We start from the raw sequence: 18352 nt of genomic DNA, 5'->3' as shown, positions 1-18352 counted from the left end.
ACAGAGAAAGGTGACAGAGTGGGAGGTGACGGCAATTTGAAGCATTTTATACATGCTTAAGTAGTGACAAAGCACGTGATTCAATGGTTATTTTTATATTGTCTCAAAAAGTGCAAGAGAGATAGATTCGGCCAGATTCGTGACCTTGAGAAAAACCTTCTAAATTTCACTTTATTGGTTGGGATTAATTGTGCATTAAATACAAAAGCCTGTGTTTGCTTATAGTTAAGTGAAGGTGTCAATCAAGTTCTTCATTGGGTTGCACACTGCAGGACTTTCACGGTGTCTTACAGAATGTCCATATGCCTCACCGCGGTGATGGAGGCCACTAGAGAAACCTCAAGCACAGTTCTCAGAGTCATCCCGACTTCTGTTTCTCACCTAGAATGTGGCCACACTCTGCTGCCTGGGACCCCACCTTCCTCTCTAGCCTGCTGGTTGGAAGAATGGCTCTCAGGACATGATGCTGTGACTTCCCCGGAACTTGGCTTTCAAATCGAAAAGTCAAAGTTTTAGACTCTACAAAATACTTTTCTTTTTCTCTTAAGTGCTTTGCTCCAGTAGTTAAAAACCATGGCTTGGCAGAATTTCCATTAGAGACTTGCAAAAGGGGTGGCTAATTCCACAGACCTCTGTAGGTGTAGGTGTCCATTCTCATCTAGGAGATGAGTGTTGGAGTTGGAGGATTTCTCTGCCACCTGAATCCCTGTGTCCCAGCATGGCCAGCAGAACTCAGTAGTAGATGGTTAGTCACACAGAGATGTCACTAAGTCACACTTTTGAGTTTAGAACCCTGGTGCTGCTAACGGCTTCTACTCACAAGACTTCCCCTGGCCACTTTACCTCTTTTGCCCCACAACTATGAGGCATTTACCACAGGAGAGAGGTGAACACTATGTGGTATTGGCAAAGGATGCCTCAAATGGATACTCAGATCCTACCCCATCATAGGTCCATTCCCTAGGTAGGAACTGTGATGGGCATAGAAGTCTATCCTCAGAATATCACCAGTGTTTGACTTGGAATTAAATAGGTTATGTAAAAAAAAAAAAAGTCCCCTGGTGGCCCCAAAGGGAAGCCAGTTCAGGTGAGATGCATTAATTGATATTGCAAATATGCAAATATTGATCTAGGGAGATATAAATGGCAATTACAAACATGACCAAAAGTGTCTCTCTTTCACCATATCATGCACATACTTACACATATACAGACCCCAGGAGTCACATGACCAAGTCAAGGTAGTGTTGATATTATGGGAAACATTGTGATGATGTTAACTGAAGCCAGATTTAAAGGGACCAGGTACATTCATTTGGGAGCAGAAAAAATGACCAGACTGTTCCTTTGGAGATGAATCTCAGCAGAAGAAACATCTGGGGTCCCTTATAGTGGGAACACGTCCCTTATAATAATGTCTAGGAGAGAAAGTGATTGTCCACCTTCGAGGGTGTTTGAGGTACAGAAAAGGATGAACCCGGGGCCCAGTGATGGGTCAAAATGACAGTTAGAGAAAGACTGAGGAGTGGCAGGAAAGGCTGCCGAGAGGAGTAGGTCCATCTACTGTTGTATTGCTCATTCTGGTAAGCTTGACCCAGCTGTGGAGTCACCTTAAGCTAACAGCCAGAATCCAAGGACGGATGCTCATCACATGGAGGCTTGAAAGAAGGAAGATTAATGGACAAGTCTAGCAGGGAGCATCAAAAGAATCTCTGCAGACGAGATCACGTGAGGAGGAAGATAGCAGAACCTGGCGTTTGGCCAGCTCCTAGGAAAAGAAAACAGCGAATTTGGAATTCCACCCCTCTAAGCCACTGAAAGCCACGTGCTTCTATTGTGGTGACTGGAGCCCCACCAAAGGGCAAAACTCCAGGACAGCACAGCACACGCTCACACTCATCTGAGGGAACTCTACAAATACACGCTCTGAAATATGGTGGCACCTAGCAGTCATGGGATATTTGGATACCATCGAGTCCCTTCAGTCTTCAGCTGAAAACTGGAGAAACTAAGGTCTGACAAACTGAACTGAAATGATTGAGACGCCCGCGATCACACAGGGAACAAGGGCAGCAGAACTGGGTTTTGTGTCCCCAGTTAAATAAAAATGTCTACCTGTCTTTTTTTTTTTTCCTTTCAAAGTTTGTGTTCTTTTTCTAACTATGTCAAAATCAATGGATCAACTAAATGACAGAAGACGCCCCAGGGAGTGTCTCCTAAGAACATGGGAATCAAAAGCAGAAGGAGCCAACAGCCTTCTAAAAGCGTTTTTTTCTCTCAGCCACCAAGATGCCTAAGTCTGGGGAGCCACGGACTGTTTTGTTGTTGTTTTTAAAACAGTTCTGTGTTTTCCATCCTGAGTTGGGGAGGGGTCAGGCAAAGGACTCAGAGAGTGACAGAAACGCCAATCCCAGAACTGCTTCTTTTCCGGAGACCTGAATGTGGCTGGTCCCCAGGGTGGAGAGCTTCTGGGGGTAACAGATTGCTGATGTTCCACCCGCCCCCTAATCCCTCCCACAAACACCCAGAATTCAGGCTCTGTAGCTTGTCCCGGTCAGTGGTTTCCCTGGGAAAATCCAACCTGTGGCATTTCTTGCCTGTTCATTTTGAAGTGGAGACATTTCCATTTTCAAGTTTGAACAGGAAACATTTATTCACAAAAGAAGACTACCCAAAAAAAAAAAAATGCAAACAGTATTCGGGTCAATGAGCAGTACTTTCTGGAAGACATTTCTTTCCAACATTTGAGTAGACTGAGTTCCGTTCCCTGCTTCTCTCCCCTCTGCTGTCTCCCTCACCCCATGAAGTGTGTGTGTGTGTGTGTGTGTGTGCGCGTGTGCGTGTGCGTGTGTGTGTGTGTGTGTGTACAGGTACTTCTGGAATGAGTGGGTGCTCTGAGAAGTTTGGGTCTGAGGAGAATTTGTCAGAAGAGTTGTGAGGGGACAAAACACTCATAAAGATACACCTGGGGCTTAGAGGACACTCTATCATCATGCTTGTGGGCTGGCTTTAAAAGTCAACACTACAGAAAGAGGACGGGCCTTCATTCTGTTCCCATTCTGTGCACTGCACTGGTTGAAGGGGTTTACCTAGCTGTTTTCCCCTCAGGCTGCTTCTACCTCACCAGCAGAGCAGAAAAGACATGTGCCAGCCATTCGAGAGGAACTTCCTAATGGTGGTGTTCAGAGAGGCTACGGTGTGGGCCACATGATACCCAGGGGCCCCTATTTGGTCCCTATCCTGCATTTGATCACCTTGGCTTGACCCTTCAAGGGGCCCAGGTGTAAGGATGGCTGAGCGGCTGGGACCTGTCTTTGAACTCGGCCTCCATGGTTTCCAAGCTCTCTGAGTCTCGGTGTAGAGCTAAAAGGAGAAGTTTCTGGTGGGAATGTTTCTTAAACATATGCCCCCTGCAGCATGGGTCCTATTAGATGGACACAGATGCCGGTGCGTGATCCATGCCAAGTCTTTGCTGCAGCTGCTGCTGCTGCTGCTGCTGTGGCTCCCTTGCTAAAGCTGCTTGAGTGAGATCACTGGCTTGGAACCCAGATCCAGCAGGTGAGGTGCACATTGTGGGGCGGTGGGGGAGTCCAAGGGTTTGCTATGCCATCATCAGTAATCAGACAACAATTGGGTCATGATCTATATAAACCTTGGAGTTTGTAGTCATCAAGTCAGCAGCAGTTATGAAGAATAAGGGATGCATTGTACAGTATATGCCCACTGTGCCTACTGCCTGGGACAGTGCGCTTTTGAGAAGTCGCAGTCTGTCTTTTCTCTTAGTAGGCATCCTACCTCAGGCCTCAATTCCCAGTGAGTATACTTCTGAGGAATAAGTTTGCCTTCTCTCTGCATCCTGCAACAGATGAAGTAGCAAACACATGCTTCCAGGTGGGGCTACCTTGGAACACAGCTATGGAAGCTGTCCTCAGCAGCAAGAGTCGGTGCAGAGCAAAATAGTGTCACTTGTCCTGTTCCTAGCTGTGGCTACAGCCAGACCATTCTACTTTGCTGAACCTTGCTCTTCCAGAAACTGTTCCCAAGGACTCCAGCCTACACCACCCCCTTCCAGAGTCAGGTTCCACCACTCTCGTGGAAGATTTTTTTTCACTTGCTGTGGAGTAGGGAGCAGTCCTGACTAAGGGAAGGAGATGTAAGCTGGAACATCAGAATGCAGCTCTCTCAGCCTAAGTTCCATTTTAGGGATTCTTTTCTGTCTGTACTGATGAACTGTGAATTTTAAGTAAGTGCTGAAATGATGCCTTCAATTTATATGTGAATAGCTTTCCTTCCTAGCAAGGCAGTGGGTGGTCCAGGTGCTCAGAAGTGAGTATCCTAACATGGTCTGGCTTGTGTTTTCCATATCCACATCATCTCCCAGATGTATATACACCAGTATCAGGACCATAGGGTACTTAGTAAACTTATGTAACAATAATTACTTCATATTATTTTATTATACAAATGCATATAAATTCATGAAAATGCAAGCAAGCAGGAACATGAGAATTTCCTTAGATCAGGCACTTCTAAACTTGGCCTTGAATCCCAGTCTTCTGGAACAGTTAATAGAATAAATTCTTGAGGTCCCCTTCACTCACTGGTCTACCATCAACAAGGATGTGGCCTGGGAACCTGTTTGCTAAAGCAACCCTGTGTGGGGGTATTGTGTCCCCCAAAATATTGTGTATTCTAATAAATTTATCTGGGGTCAGAGAACAGACAGCCACTAGATACAAAGGCTAGAAAATGGTGGCACTCACACCTTTAATCCTAGCATTCCAGAGATAGAAATCCCTCTGGATCTCTGTGAGTTCGGGGCCACATTGGAAATAGCCAAGCATGGTGACACGCCTTTAATCCCAGAAAGCAGCCTTTAATCCCAGGGAGTGGTGGTAGAAAGCAGGAAGATATATAAGGCGTGAGGGTGAGAAACTAGAAGCATTTTGGCTGGTTAGGCATTTGGCTGGTTAAGCTTCAGGCTTTCGAGCGGTAATTCAGCTGAGACCCATTCAGGATGAGGACTCAGAAGCCTCCAGTCTGAGGAGACAAGACCAGCTGAGGATCCGGTGAGGTGAGATAGCTGTGGCTTGTCCTGTCTCTCTGATCTACCAGCATGGACCCCAATAACTCGGCTTGGGTTTGATTTTATTAATAAGAACTTTTAAGATTCCTGCTACATCTGGCGCCCAACGTTCGTGTTACGAATTCATGCAAAAGCTGTTTGCCTGTGGCCTTGTGAGCCCCAGCTCAGGCCCAAGTTACACTCAGCTGGTTGTGGTGGCACACGCCGGTAGGATTTGCTGAAGGAGACAGAGGCAGGAGGATCCCGAGTTTGAGGCCAGCCTAGGAGGCTTGGGAGAAGCTTTGGCCGGACGGAGCCACAATCAGTGGTGGGACCATGGAAGCAGTGGCTACTGCTCCACATTGCCAGCTCCTTCTCATCATGTTGGTGACTGCGATGATGCTGCTACCTGGAATGAAGGGTTTACTGCTGCTTGTTCAGAGAAGAATTGCCAGGACCATCGTGTTACAAGAAAGCATCAGCAAAGGTCAGTTTGGAAAAGTTTGGCAAGACAAATGGTGGGGAAAAATTGCTGTGAAGATTTTCTGTTCTAGGGAAGAATGTTCATGGTTCCGAGAGACAGACATTTATCAGACTGTGATTGCTCCAAACCACAGAGGAGGCAAAAAAAAAAAAAAAAAAAAAAAAAAAAAAAAAAAAAAAAATCCGCAGGAAACCATGACTATGCCTAACAGTGACTTTGAAATCTTCAAAAAGATGACAGGATCCTACAATGATGATTCCACATGGACTATGATAAAGCCATTAAGCCGATTAACACCATGGAAAAATCGACTTTGGACTACAAACTGGTCAGGACAATTTCGAGAGGACTAGTTGAGATGATCCAGCCTGACAGACTACTCAAACAAGGACTTGAAACAAGCCCTGAACTTTCCTATTATGCAGAGACTGGACAAATGATACAGGACTTGATGATTAACCCAAAACTTTTCTTTTCAAGATTCCCTAAAGATATCTTCACCCTAGAAAGCAAAAGGAAAAAGAGAATATAGATATGAGATAGATCATTGAATCTACTCTGAGAAAGAAGATAAATAATAGGATAAATAGGTAGATCATTGAATCTACACTGAAGAAAAAGGGGAAGATATAAAAATGACAAAAGGTAGACTAATGAATCTATTATGAAAAGAAAAAAGAGAAAATATGGATATGATAAGATAAAAAGGGAGATTATGGAATCTACTTTTAAAAAGGAACTACTTGTTTTAAATAAGTAATGAAAATTTTTTGGTCTGAGTTTATCAGATGTTACTGGACTGGACGTTGTTAATATATATAATGGAGTTTTTTTTGTCTGGATCTGTCAGATGTTAATGGACTAGACATTGTTAATGTAATCTTGAATGTATATTGCATATACTTATTGAAGATAGTTTTTCTTGTATTATAAGCTTTTTTAATTTTAGACAAAAAGAGAGGAGATGTGGGGGTATTGTGTCCCCAAAATATTGTGTATTCTAATAAATTTATCTGGGGTCAGAGAACAGACAGCCACTAGATACAAAGGCTAGAAAATGGTGGCACTCACACCTTTAATCCTAGCATTCCAGAGATAGAAATCCTCTGGATCTCTGTGAGTTCGGGGCCACATTGGAAATAGCCAAGCATGGTGACACGCCTTTAATCCCAGAAAGCCAGCCTTTAATCCCAGGGAGTGTGGTAGAAAGCAGGAAGATATATAAGGCGTGAGGGTGAGAAACTAGAAGCATTTTGGCTGGTTAGGCATTTGGCTGGTTAAGCTTCAGGCTTTCGAGCGGTAATTCAGCTGAGACCCATTCAGGATGAGGACTCAGAAGCCTCCAGTCTGAGGAGACAAGACCAGCTGAGGATCCGGTGAGGTGAGATAGCTGTGGCTTGTCCTGTCTCTCTGATCTACCAGCATGGACCCCAATAACTCGGCTTGGGTTTGATTTTATTAATAAGAACTTTTAAGATTCCTGCAACAACCCTGTCCTATATGGGTCTCAATAAACATCAAGTCTGAGCCATGGGCCTCCTCCCAAGCCTTGAGTTTCTCCCTCCACTAATCTAAGGCAGCACAGCCCAGGAGCCAGCAAAAATACTCTCTGCGGTAGGACTCTAAGTTGGTGTGACACAGAATCTTCCAAGTCCTCCATGTGGGAAGCAGCAGACTCGTATCACTCTGCAGAGAATTACACTCTGGTAAAGTACAAGTACTGACCCAGCACAGAAAAACTGGTCAAGCCCAGCCCCAGCAAAGCCTAGAATCAGCCCCCAGACTTCTACACCTCTACTTTCATTGGCAGCAGATACAGTTTTTCATATTCCATTTTTGGAGTAATATTCATATATATATATATTTAAAATGATACTTCTGTAAGCTTTTCACTATTATCACAAAACCATAGACCTAGAAAAGACTCATTCAACTTCTTAATCTTGTAGACATGAAACTGGAGGCCCAGAGACAGGCAGCCACATAAAGTCACAAAGCAAGGTAACATTGCCTTACGTGTGGTATAATGGAACTAGTCAAAATGTTCTACAGACTGGTCAAGACCCCACCCACACTAGATTCTTCTTAGTACCTGCTGGTACCAGAATCCCCTCCTCCAAATCTCAGCCTCTCCACAAGCCTCAGTCCTCACACCCTCCACCCTCATAGCAGCCATCACCATTCAAGGCTGAGGATCTTCTACCTGACACTCTCTGCTCTTAGTTATCTCTCTCCTGACTCCCAAGGCTTTTTTTTTTTTAAAGATAAAGTTGCATTTAGTCCATGGTGGCCTCAAACTAGGATGACCTTGAACTTTGGATCCTTCTGTCTCTGTCTCTCAAGTGCTGGGATTATAGACTTGTAACCATCATGGCTGTTTTATTTATGCAGTAAATGCTGTTGATTGAATCCTGGACTTCCTGCATGCTAGACAAATACTCTACCAACTAAGCTACATCCCCAAGCCCTGTCCATTTTGGTGCCCTTTTGTTAATTTTTCTATTGTCCTTCATGTATTTGTTTATCCCTTTTGAGTATTCTTAAACTACATAATGGCAGGGATTCTGTTTACACCTACCAATATCCTCAACATCAGGTAGCAGACACTTGGGCAATTAATATATATCTGTTTCATTAAACTGAATTTTGATCTCTTGCAGTTGTCTGAGTCCTGCCTCTTTCATGCCAGAAGGAAGGAGACAAAGCCTTTGGATGACCTTTGAAAAGTGTGTCCATACTGGAGAGGAAGGATGAACAGAGTTAAAGTTGAGGAAAGCTGAGACCATGTGGAAGAGATCCCCTCAGCTCACCCCTTTCAGTGAGTCATTAGGATGTGTGTTTGTTTGAAAAAATAAAATGGCCCCCAAAGGAAGTGGCACTATTAGGAGCTGTGGCCTTGTAGGAGGAAATTCATCACTGTGGGGATGGGCTTTGAGGTCTCCTTTGCTCAAGTTCACTGTGGTAGACAGTTCACTTCCTGTTGCCTGTGGATCAAGATGAAGAATTCTCGGCTCCTTCTCCAGCACCATGTCTGCCTGCATGCTGCCGTGATGATGATGATGATGGACTAAACATCTGAAAGTGTAAGCCATCCTCAATGAAATGTTTTCCTTTGTAAGAGTTGCCGTGGCCATGGTGTCTCTTCACAGCAATAGAAACTCTAACTGAGACAGATGGGATGAAGATCGCTGATTGAGAGGTAAAATGCAGGAAGCCATCCCTAAGACAAGTGTTGGGAAGTCACTTAACCTCAGGATGTGTGGGTTTATGAGAGTGAGAGTTTGAATTGTTCAATGAATGCTCTCTGAGTTTGTTGCTATGAAAATGATTGTCTTGCTTGGGGAGGCAGGCCCAAGGCAGTGCCAGGGAAGTGCGTTTGGGGCCCAACAGACCACTTCCCACTTTTCTTACTTTGGACCATGGTAAATGGCAGTGAAACCTCTTCTGGAGAAGCCTGTCCTCCTGCCCCAGTATCCCACAAGATCTTGGTTTCCTTTCCCAATCAAAGCATTACTAAAGCGAGTCCTATCATCAGCTAGTGGGTGATCCTCTTGGTCACAATGGAAGGGCTCTGGACAGGTGGAGTGTTAAGGCAAACCCGGTGTTAGCACACAGCTCTGAGAACCTATGCAGTGTGTCTTTCAGAACTCTGCTCACATCACCGAATGATACATTCATTTTGCGCCCCCCTCTTCAGGGCAACGAGGTGGCATTAGAGATTTCATGGGCCCTAAGAATGTGAGGTTAAAGTAAGAGAGAATGGGAAGACCAACTGTTCTCCGCCTGCCTCCAGTGAGGATGTTAAAAGAAGCAAGAACAAGACTGGAAGAGGATGCACATCCTATTGTTCTGCAGATGGTGATGACGTATGGTGGACGCCCAATGTGTCTGTGCCACCTCAAGTTCCTATGTGCCCGTCATTTGCTGAGTGCAGACAATGTTCCCAGCACTGTGTAGGCACCACCACATCAGCTTTTTTATGTCTTAAGTATTATCTTACTTAATCATTACCTGGGGCCTCCGTGATAAGCATTGTTCTTTTAATTATGGAAAGGGAAACTGAGGCTGCAGAGTTTTTTTTTTTTTTACTGGCAACTCAAATTCAGGTATGCTGCTGCTAAACTGAATGGTTTTTCCATTGAAATAAGTGTGGCAAATGGGTTTTGATCCAAGTTTCAGTAAATTTTGATAGCTATAAGGATTAAAAGACTTTTGTATCTCAGTGAGAAAGAATACTGTGATTGATTAGTGATGTTTGCTATTGGCAAAGGTGCAGGAGGGGAAATAATGTTATGATTGTTTAGTGATGTCTGATATGGCAGCACATGTGTTGCATTCGTTTGTCAATTTTGTAGAAGGACAGGTCTCTACATTGCAAAGTTTTACTGCAATTCCGATTCTCCACCATGTATGTCATTTTAAATCTCCCCATACATATACTCTGCAAAATAGTTTCAACATGCTCTTGAAAAATCAAGCATTTTCATTGTCTTTCCAGTTCCTCACAGTTCTCTTTAAATAACTAGCCTGAAAAAAAGAAAAAAAACAAAACAAAACAAACATCCCGGATCAGGATGGCTTACTGCCACAGATTTCCTTTCTAAGGACTTCTTCCTGTGGACTGCCCCAGTTTGACCTTCCTCATTATCGAGAAAGGCCCTTTGGGGATGGAAAATATTCTCAGGACACAGAAGGGCATGCTTCATGTGACCCTTGGAAACTATTCCCTGGAATGGTCATTATTGACTGAAGGCTACAGTTGATGGGCCTGAGGAATTGACTCCAGGAGACTGCAGCGTGTAAGCGGATGGAAGGATGGTGGTGGAGATGAGATTAGGTTATGTATCCCAAGGTAAGCTAAGAAGACACTTTGAGAGCTTGAGCCAGACAATGCTGCCTGCTTTGAGCAGAGAGCTCAGGAGAGCAAAGAGCATGTTTAACTACCAATTGCCTGTTCAGTCTTAAAGTGACCTATTGATTTATGAACACAACCATTCGAGAAAAACTAGGAACACAGAGAGGAACCATGCCTCTCCTTCATTTTAACTCCATTGTCCTAATCATCTGAGTCATTTGAACATGCTGCATGCAGATCTGACTGCAGCTGAGCACGTGGAGAAACCAGATCCCACCCTAGACCCTTCTTAAATGATTTAACGTGTGTCAACCCAGACTGGACACCCCCTCCCCAACAGCAAAGACGTCATGCTCCATGCTCGGAGCAGCAACCTTGAGAAATGCTCACTGGGCAAATCAAGATCCTAAAAAATAATTACAGTTTGCACACCCTGAAACAATAATGACTTCAAAACCCCCTTCACGTGTGATTTATACATGAGTATATTTCCCCCTTGACCCTTCTTCCTCATTCTCATTCTGCACACTACACCCAAATCCAAATGGTTAGGAAGTCAGTATTCCTAAGTCCTGCTAGAAAGTCCAGATGGAAAAGTCCCTGGCCTGTATGAAGAAGCTAAAAACTAACACCACCTGCCACTAAAATTCTTTACACCCAATTGTGCAAGGACACAAGTATGTGTATAGTCCAAGAAGTTCAAAGAAGAAAAGAGAAAAATTAATTAAGGCTACACTGCAGTGCCAAGGAATCAAATGCTCTCTGGGGCCTGGTATCGAAGCAAAGAAACACACTCTGACAGAGCTGCTGGTTCCGATCCAGTGTGCTGTGGAGGAAGGGAACACGTGGTTGAAGGTGGGATGGGAGGCTCTTCCGGTAAGAGAGCCTTTTCTAAGTAGTGTTGTCCTTGGGAAAGTGTCCCAGGTACAAGAGAAAGATCATTAAATGTACATCTAATATATGCCAGGTGATGGCACACAGGGAGCTAGGAAAGAGAAAAGGTCTCTTGTACCACCAACCTTGTGTGGTAAAAGGCATGAAACAGGTGAGTTCTGCCCCTATGAGGTACTCTGTGTGTGTGTGTGGGGGGGCTGATTAGGTGGAAGTCAGGACAAAGGAATTGGCAAGAGGATAAGCTGGTATTTTGGGACACATTGCAAATCCCAGTCAGTGTCTGGAGGCACTCATCAAATATATGTTCGATGTCAGATTTCAAGTCATGGACCAAATGCACAGACTTCCTGTGCGAGAATGTTGAAGACTAAAAGCAGAGAACCTACAGAGAAAGCAGAGAACCTACAGAGAAGGCAGCTCGAGAGACACAGCCCCTTCAATCCATGCTGAGGCAGCCTGCTTAGGACCACATCCCTCTTGGGAACCCACAGCCTGAGTGCCTTGATAACCCAGTGTCCGAGAGCTCTGGTCTTTTTTCTCTCTTATTGCAACCGCAGGTGTAAGAAATGGAAATGAAATTTCACGGCCAGGCAGCAATCCAACAGGCACATTCTTCCCTGAAGACTACTGAAACAGAAACAGCCCAGGCGATGATGGAATGGCTTCAAGGACCTCCAGGAAACGGCCGCCTGCTGTGAGGTGTGAGTGTGTGCGTTTGTGTGTGGGGGAGCTTGGGTGAGAGCAGTGTGTCACCTTAGAAAAGGAGTCACAGCAAAATCCCTGAGTGTGAGGGCAGATGTGTCTTGACTGGGAGACTTAAGATTCCCCAAGGCCTTTTTCCAGGCACTCCTTTCTTACCAACAGAACTGGCTGCCTCTGGGTACAAGGTTCCAAAGAGGCTTTCCTGGGGTCAAGGAGAAGGGAGTGGTCACCTTTCACATTTCTAACCTCATCTCACCTGGTAAGTCAGACAAAAAAAAGAGGAGTCCTAAGCACAGAGGAAGTGGGTTCTGAAGAGCCAAACGTAGCATGAAAGAAAGGAGAGCAGGGTGGTGCTCCCCAATGAGATATAAAAAGAAGAGCCCTATACAAACTGCATTGTAGGAACCAGACTTGCCCCCTCCTTGAGAGCTCTAGCTAATGAGAATCTCCGTGGCATGCCAAAGAGCCCAGGCTGCAGTACAGGTTCCCATCTTGTGAAACAGAAGAGAGGTTAAGGCACACCCATTGATGAGCATGGATGTCCATCAGTGTGTGTGTGTGTGTGTGTGTGTGTGTGTGTGTGTGTGCGCTGTGCATGTGTGTGCCTGCATGCTCCTTTTCTTCACACTACTGGCCACAGGGAAACAAAGACCAATTTATCTACCTGCCAAAATTATTTCCGAGCTTTAAAGGATTTTCAAAGGGAGTCTAAGCTCCTTGTGAGAAGGGATTAATCCTCATTCAGCTTTTTGCCTGGCTATGGAGCATGGAATACATGTTTGTCAGAGTGAATGAAGGTTAGTCACCTACTCTGGGAATTCATAATGTTACCCGGAGGAACTGTTTCCTTAATCTAGCCCTGGCCTTTCATCGTCTTCCAGGTCTTTGCTAGGAAAGTACCTTCCATCCACTCATCCATTGATTCAACACTTATTTGTTGACTGGGATACACTAGGCACTAGGTATAGCTGGCAATATGTCCATAGTGGCATACACTGCTATGAACAGCAGAAACATTTCCCACCTTCAAGAAGCCTAGCATCCAGTGACAGGGGCGTTGAGCCAAGAGTTACAATAAGAAATGTTGGGAGTTAGGGAAAAAATTAAGGTATGATGGGAACATGTAGCAGGGAGCTGGAGCTAAGACAGGACTGGGGAAGCCTCTGGGAGTGATGCTCAAACTATCATCTCAAGGACGATGAGAATCAGGATGCACAGAAGTAGAGAGGGGTGGGTATCCAAGGAGGAGGAACCAACACCTAGGTGCTGAGGTTCAGAGGTAAAGATGTGGAGAAGGAGGAGAAGGAGGAGGAGATGATGACGGTGGTATTGAGTCAATGCTGTGTTTCAAGTAGGAAAATGAGCCAGCGGGCTTTGGCAAATGTGGAGAATGGTGAGATATATTAAAAGGTAGCTTTTATTGGGGTTGTGACACTTGGGAAGAGACAGGAGAAATTAGAGAGATAATCTGGGAGGTTAGGGTTATGAGGCTTACGCGGTTATCTGATGACAGAGGGAGATCACCTGCAGATGTCTCCCATGGTCCTGACTTGACCATCCTTATGAGCAAGTGGTTCCTTTATAAGAATGGAAAACAATGGAGAAGATTCACTGAAGAGGCTTGGGGATCCCTTGAGGAGCACTGAATTTAAGGGACCTATCAGTCACTTGGGGGAGCACTTGTAGATCAGCTGGATGTGTGGATGTGTAGCTTTGCAGAAAATCCTTGAGTATTTGAGAGTCCTGCTCATGAAGGCTGAGTTCGTTGGAATCTTTGATTCGGCCGGGGATGGGGTGGGGGCTCTATGGAAGGAGTGAGCCTGGGGTGGGGGTGTCTATAGAAAGAGAAGTGAGCCCAGGTTAGACAGAGGAGAGGAGTCTTCCCGGAAGAGCCAGAGAAAAAGCGCAGAGGAAGGATGAAAGTCAGGGCAATGGAATCCCACCAGGGAGAGGGAAGATTTTGAGAAAGATGACATCCTCCAAGGCCAGGCAGGGCACTGTCTCCAGGGTACTGTGGGTCTCAACACCAAACAGGAATGTGGAAATGGAGCTAAGTGAAATTCTCCATGAAGATGGGAAGAATTACGGTAGGACGTGAACAGAGAGAGCCCAGCCAGGGAAGGGGACACCAGCAGCCACCAGACCACAGGTTACCAGAATGTCCTGACAATGAGGGCACTTGGCTAATGTCTAGCTTCTGGCCACACACATCTCTTCTGCTAATACGCCAGGGGCTATACTCTGGCTGTCCATTCTAAATTCCAGAAGACACTAGAGAAGTCTGTGTCCCTTGCAAATATATGGACCCAGGCACAGATTATCTCAGCCCTGAAGCCATTGAAGGGTGGGGTGTGGCAACAGAAGGCCACTCTTCCTGCCATTCTCTTCCTGCAGGCACTTCTCTTGGATGAATTAGCGACATACTCACACTGGTCACAGAACAGTCATTTAGGAACACCCGCTCAACTCGGGTCCAAGTCACTTGTCCTAAGGAAGCTTGCTCTGTTTCTCTGTCTATTCCGGGAAGCCTGGGAAAAGTCTTGGCAAATATCAGCACTCAGACACTGAATCTGGTCCTTGTCATCCCACGAGAGCTGAGCTCCAGGAAGGGAATCTTACATAAACCTCCCTCCAGCAGCCAGACACTTGACAGATTCATGTCACAGCTCTGACCTCAGGAACTAAGCCAGCGAGGCTGGAAGGAGGTGGGGGTGGCCCCAGAGCTCACAACCAGAGATAAAAACAGAAGGCGTGGAACATGGATGCTGTACACCTGACTGTCTCAAGGAGTCGGCCTCTGCTCTGCCTCAGGAGTTATTGGTCCTGAGCAGGAGATGAATTAAAGAACACTGTTGAAGTGTTCTTTGGGGACAAGAGTTGACAGATCCTGGCATCTGATAAATTTTGAGGGTAAAAAAATTTCAAAAAAAAAAAAATCACACAAGTGGGTTATTATTTCCTTTTCACTCAGTAATTCATGTTAACCTTCTAGATCCCTAGAAGGCTGGCATTGCCCCATTAAAAGGCATTTGGAAATACACACAGGTGTTTCTGGTTGTCATGGTGACTGAGGAAGCTGATGCGACTTGCTTGACATTGGCTGTAACCAGCTCATCTTAAGGGACCCAAATGTCTCTGTACAACTCAGTTCCATTGGACCACGGCTGGCATTTCACCGGCTGCACAAATTCCCAGCGCATGGACAGGATGAAGTCACCGGTATAGAACAGCATGCCTCCCTTGCTGTGGGACCACACTCTTCCTCTGCCCTTCCACTTAGACAGTGATGACGTCTACCAGGTTGGGGTTGGCTTTACCACCACCCTCAGCCTGCCAGAGTTAACACTGCTCTTCTAAGCCCTCTGCACCGCCCCTCTCTAAACCACCCTCATTTCTGATGCTTCTGTCTGCTCATCCTTCACCATCCCTATCAAACATTCAAGGGGCTTTGGAGGACGGATGGACAGAGGTCACTGTCTTAGAAATCACATCTTTGAGTCAGCAACACATCTCAGTTTAGCTATTGAGTGCTCTGAGCAAGACTGGAACACTCTTGTGTTACTCTGTGAATTACACCCTGCTCCCTTTCTCCATCTTCCATATGAACAAGGTTCAAGTCTTGTAAGTTAGAATGGCATGGATAGGCTTAGGGTCCTTCAGACGAGCTGCATATCTGTGGGGAGGGGGGGCGGGCAGGAGGCGGGTTACATGCATGTCTATGTGTATGGGTATAACCCTGAGATGGGATAGGCAGGTAAATATGGTCCAAAGATCCATTTTTCCACAGCGGTTTCCCTCCTCTCCTGGAGTCTGAGGGGAGGCCAGGCCTTGGCACTGCGACTCCCAGCCCCAAGTCACAAGTGTCTTCCTCTCACCTCACGGTTGCCTCACAGTCTATAACCCAGGCAGTCTCGGTCTGCACTCAAGAAGCTTGGCGTAGTCTCCCAGAGCTGACAGCGATCGAAGACAGATGTGTACAGTCAGAGAGTAATGGGAATCATGAAAAGGAGTAGCAGGCTTCCATGTGGAGAGAGCCAGGAGCTGGGAGGGGAGTGGTGGGGGGGCAGTTTAAAGACACGCAGGCAGGCGCCAGATGCGTGCTATATGACCCGGTGGGCAGGGCAGCCTCGCTCCCTGTTTCCCACTTGAAGATGTTTCCACAGGAAGACAGGCTGTGCTCGCTGCAGGGGGCCGACCCAGAGTGCCCATTTGCTCTTCATGCTCTCCAGCTGAGAATTCTGTTTTGGCCAAGAAGGGATTCCCAAAGACACCATCTGCCTTAGTCTTCCTCACAGAAGCTGTTGGCCCAGGTAGTTCAAGGCCAAGCTCATGCAGCCCAGAGGCAGGACCAGGATGAGAATTCACAGTCACCTTCTATCTGTGCACCCTCCCCAAGCTTCTATTCAACTTGTGGCACATGGTTTCTGCTCTCCACCCCACCCCCCACCCCGGCTCCTTCCTTCTGCTTCACATTGCCCTCTGTTCTCCCACAGAGGTCCACTCGCTTTTCCTTCACAAGCGGCAAACTCCCCAGGTGCTGATAGTGAAAGGCAAAAGTGGTGTTGGAAGTATAAAGAGCTGAGCTGAGTCCAGGGAGGAAGGCCCCTTCCTCTTTGGCATTGCAGTTCTTGGACTGAGAAAAGACCTGGCTCTCTGGGGGCTTTGTTCCCGGTAAGTGTCATTCCAAAATTAATTGGCTGTGTGACTCCACACAGCCCACCACGCACTTCACAGGAGTGACAGGTCCTTAGCCTCTTCCCTTCTGTTGTAAGTTGAGTTGGGTTCCTCAAAGCAGGTATATAGGAGTCCCACACCCAACTCAGAACCCCAGAATGCTGTCTCATGCACAAGTACAGTCTGTGTAGAAGAATCCAGTTAGAGTCAAGTCAGGAACATAGAACTGAACCCAGTAAGACTGGTGTCTTTATGAACCCGGGGGGCAAGTACAGAAGAGGGGAGGGGTGTGAAGACAACCCTGAGACAGGATGTCAGGGCTGGTTGATAAATTAGGAAATGTCCATGGCGGATACAAGAAAGAGGCAGAGCCAGTCTTTTCTTTGGTGTCTTTAGATGGTGCATGGCCCTGCTGCTCACACCTTGACTTTATATATCTGGCCTCTAGGGCTGTTAAAAATAAGTTCCTGTTGCCTTTAGATGCACAATGTGTGGTGCTTTGTCATGGCAACCCCAGTAAACATGTGCGTGTCCCAACTCTCAGTTGTCTGCTCAAGCTTACTGCTGCTGTGACGGTCTGTTAACAGGCCAGGTAAGGTTATGTTTCTGCTAACACACCATAGAATACAAGCTATATCATGTCTACCCTGGATCAAAAGCACTCCTGGAATGTCTCTAGGAAACTCCATCTGCACCCTGCAGGGATCGCTAACATCTTTCCCCCTCCTCCCTTGAAGTCAACACTTCAGAAAGTCCTGGTTGCCGAGCTTCTTCTGGTGCTGGTGGGTCTGGGAAACCTTAACAACAGATGGCTCTTCTCTGTGGTCAGCTAGAGACGTGATCCCGAGTGAACATAAGCTTGAAGGGGCATGAGGCTAGGCAACTGGGAGAAGAAAAATCCTCTAACTACTCAGAAACATCTGCTGGGAGAAAAGATACAGCTAAACATGGATCAAAGAGATTTCTAGGCAACAGAGGGAACAGTTTTACAATGTGGCACAGAGGTAAAGCCAACTGTAAGAGCTGCCGGCCAGGCTCCAGTTCTTCCTAAGTGGAACAAATAAGCTGATAAGGAGAGGAGGTCCAAGAGGGATGGGAAAGAGAAACATCAGCGTGGCATGCGGGCAGATCTGGACGCCAGAAAAACCCACACTTTGCATAGCAGCAAGCCCTACAGTGGAGGGGAAAGAGAAGAGTGGACAACTGTGATGAGGGAGAAAGGGACCAGTGTCAGGGTGGCGTCTCATTAGTAAGTCACTCACGTACTTGCAACAGACTTTGATGCCACACAATATGAATAGAGATGATAACGTTTATCTGTAGTTATTGTTGTATACCCGCCTCTTAAACAAGCACAAGTCAAAGCCCTCTATGTGCATTAATCATTTAATCCTGATATAAGCTAGAGTTATTTCTATTAGTGCCTCACCTTACATATCAAGGAAAATGAGGGTAACACAGACATCACGTATCTTACTCTAAATACTGCTGCATGTAAGTGATGAAGCCAGATTCAAAGTCGAGCCAGTCTGGCTCCTGCCCCCCGAGTTTCTTTTTTTCCAAAAGCATAATGTAAGTTGTGCATCCAGCTGACATCCTGGGGGTGCGTGGGGCCCAAGAGACTGGAGGAGAAGCATTCTAAGATGAGATCAAGAAAGCAAATACATCTAGACGACCG

General features: G+C 46.0%; 1 protein-coding gene and 1 long non-coding RNA gene across 2 annotated transcripts in view; one reads left to right on the top strand and one right to left on the bottom strand.

The window, feature by feature from the left end:
- Ntf3 (neurotrophin 3) overlaps nucleotides 1–18352 on the bottom strand; it is a 69706-nt gene that overhangs the window by 28808 nt on the left and 22546 nt on the right. The window lies entirely within an intron of this gene.
- LOC114708776 lies at nucleotides 8653–10026 on the top strand. Its single transcript, XR_003736843.2, has 2 exons — nucleotides 8653–8748; nucleotides 9247–10026. It is a non-coding gene; the product is annotated as an uncharacterized LOC114708776 (long non-coding RNA).

This window comes from Peromyscus leucopus, chromosome 3 (genome assembly GCF_004664715.2).
Source record: "Peromyscus leucopus breed LL Stock chromosome 3, UCI_PerLeu_2.1, whole genome shotgun sequence".
Classification (NCBI taxonomy): Eukaryota; Metazoa; Chordata; class Mammalia; order Rodentia; family Cricetidae; genus Peromyscus; species Peromyscus leucopus.
Note: the sequence above shows the minus strand (reverse complement) of the source record. Positions and strands in the feature narration are given on the sequence as shown.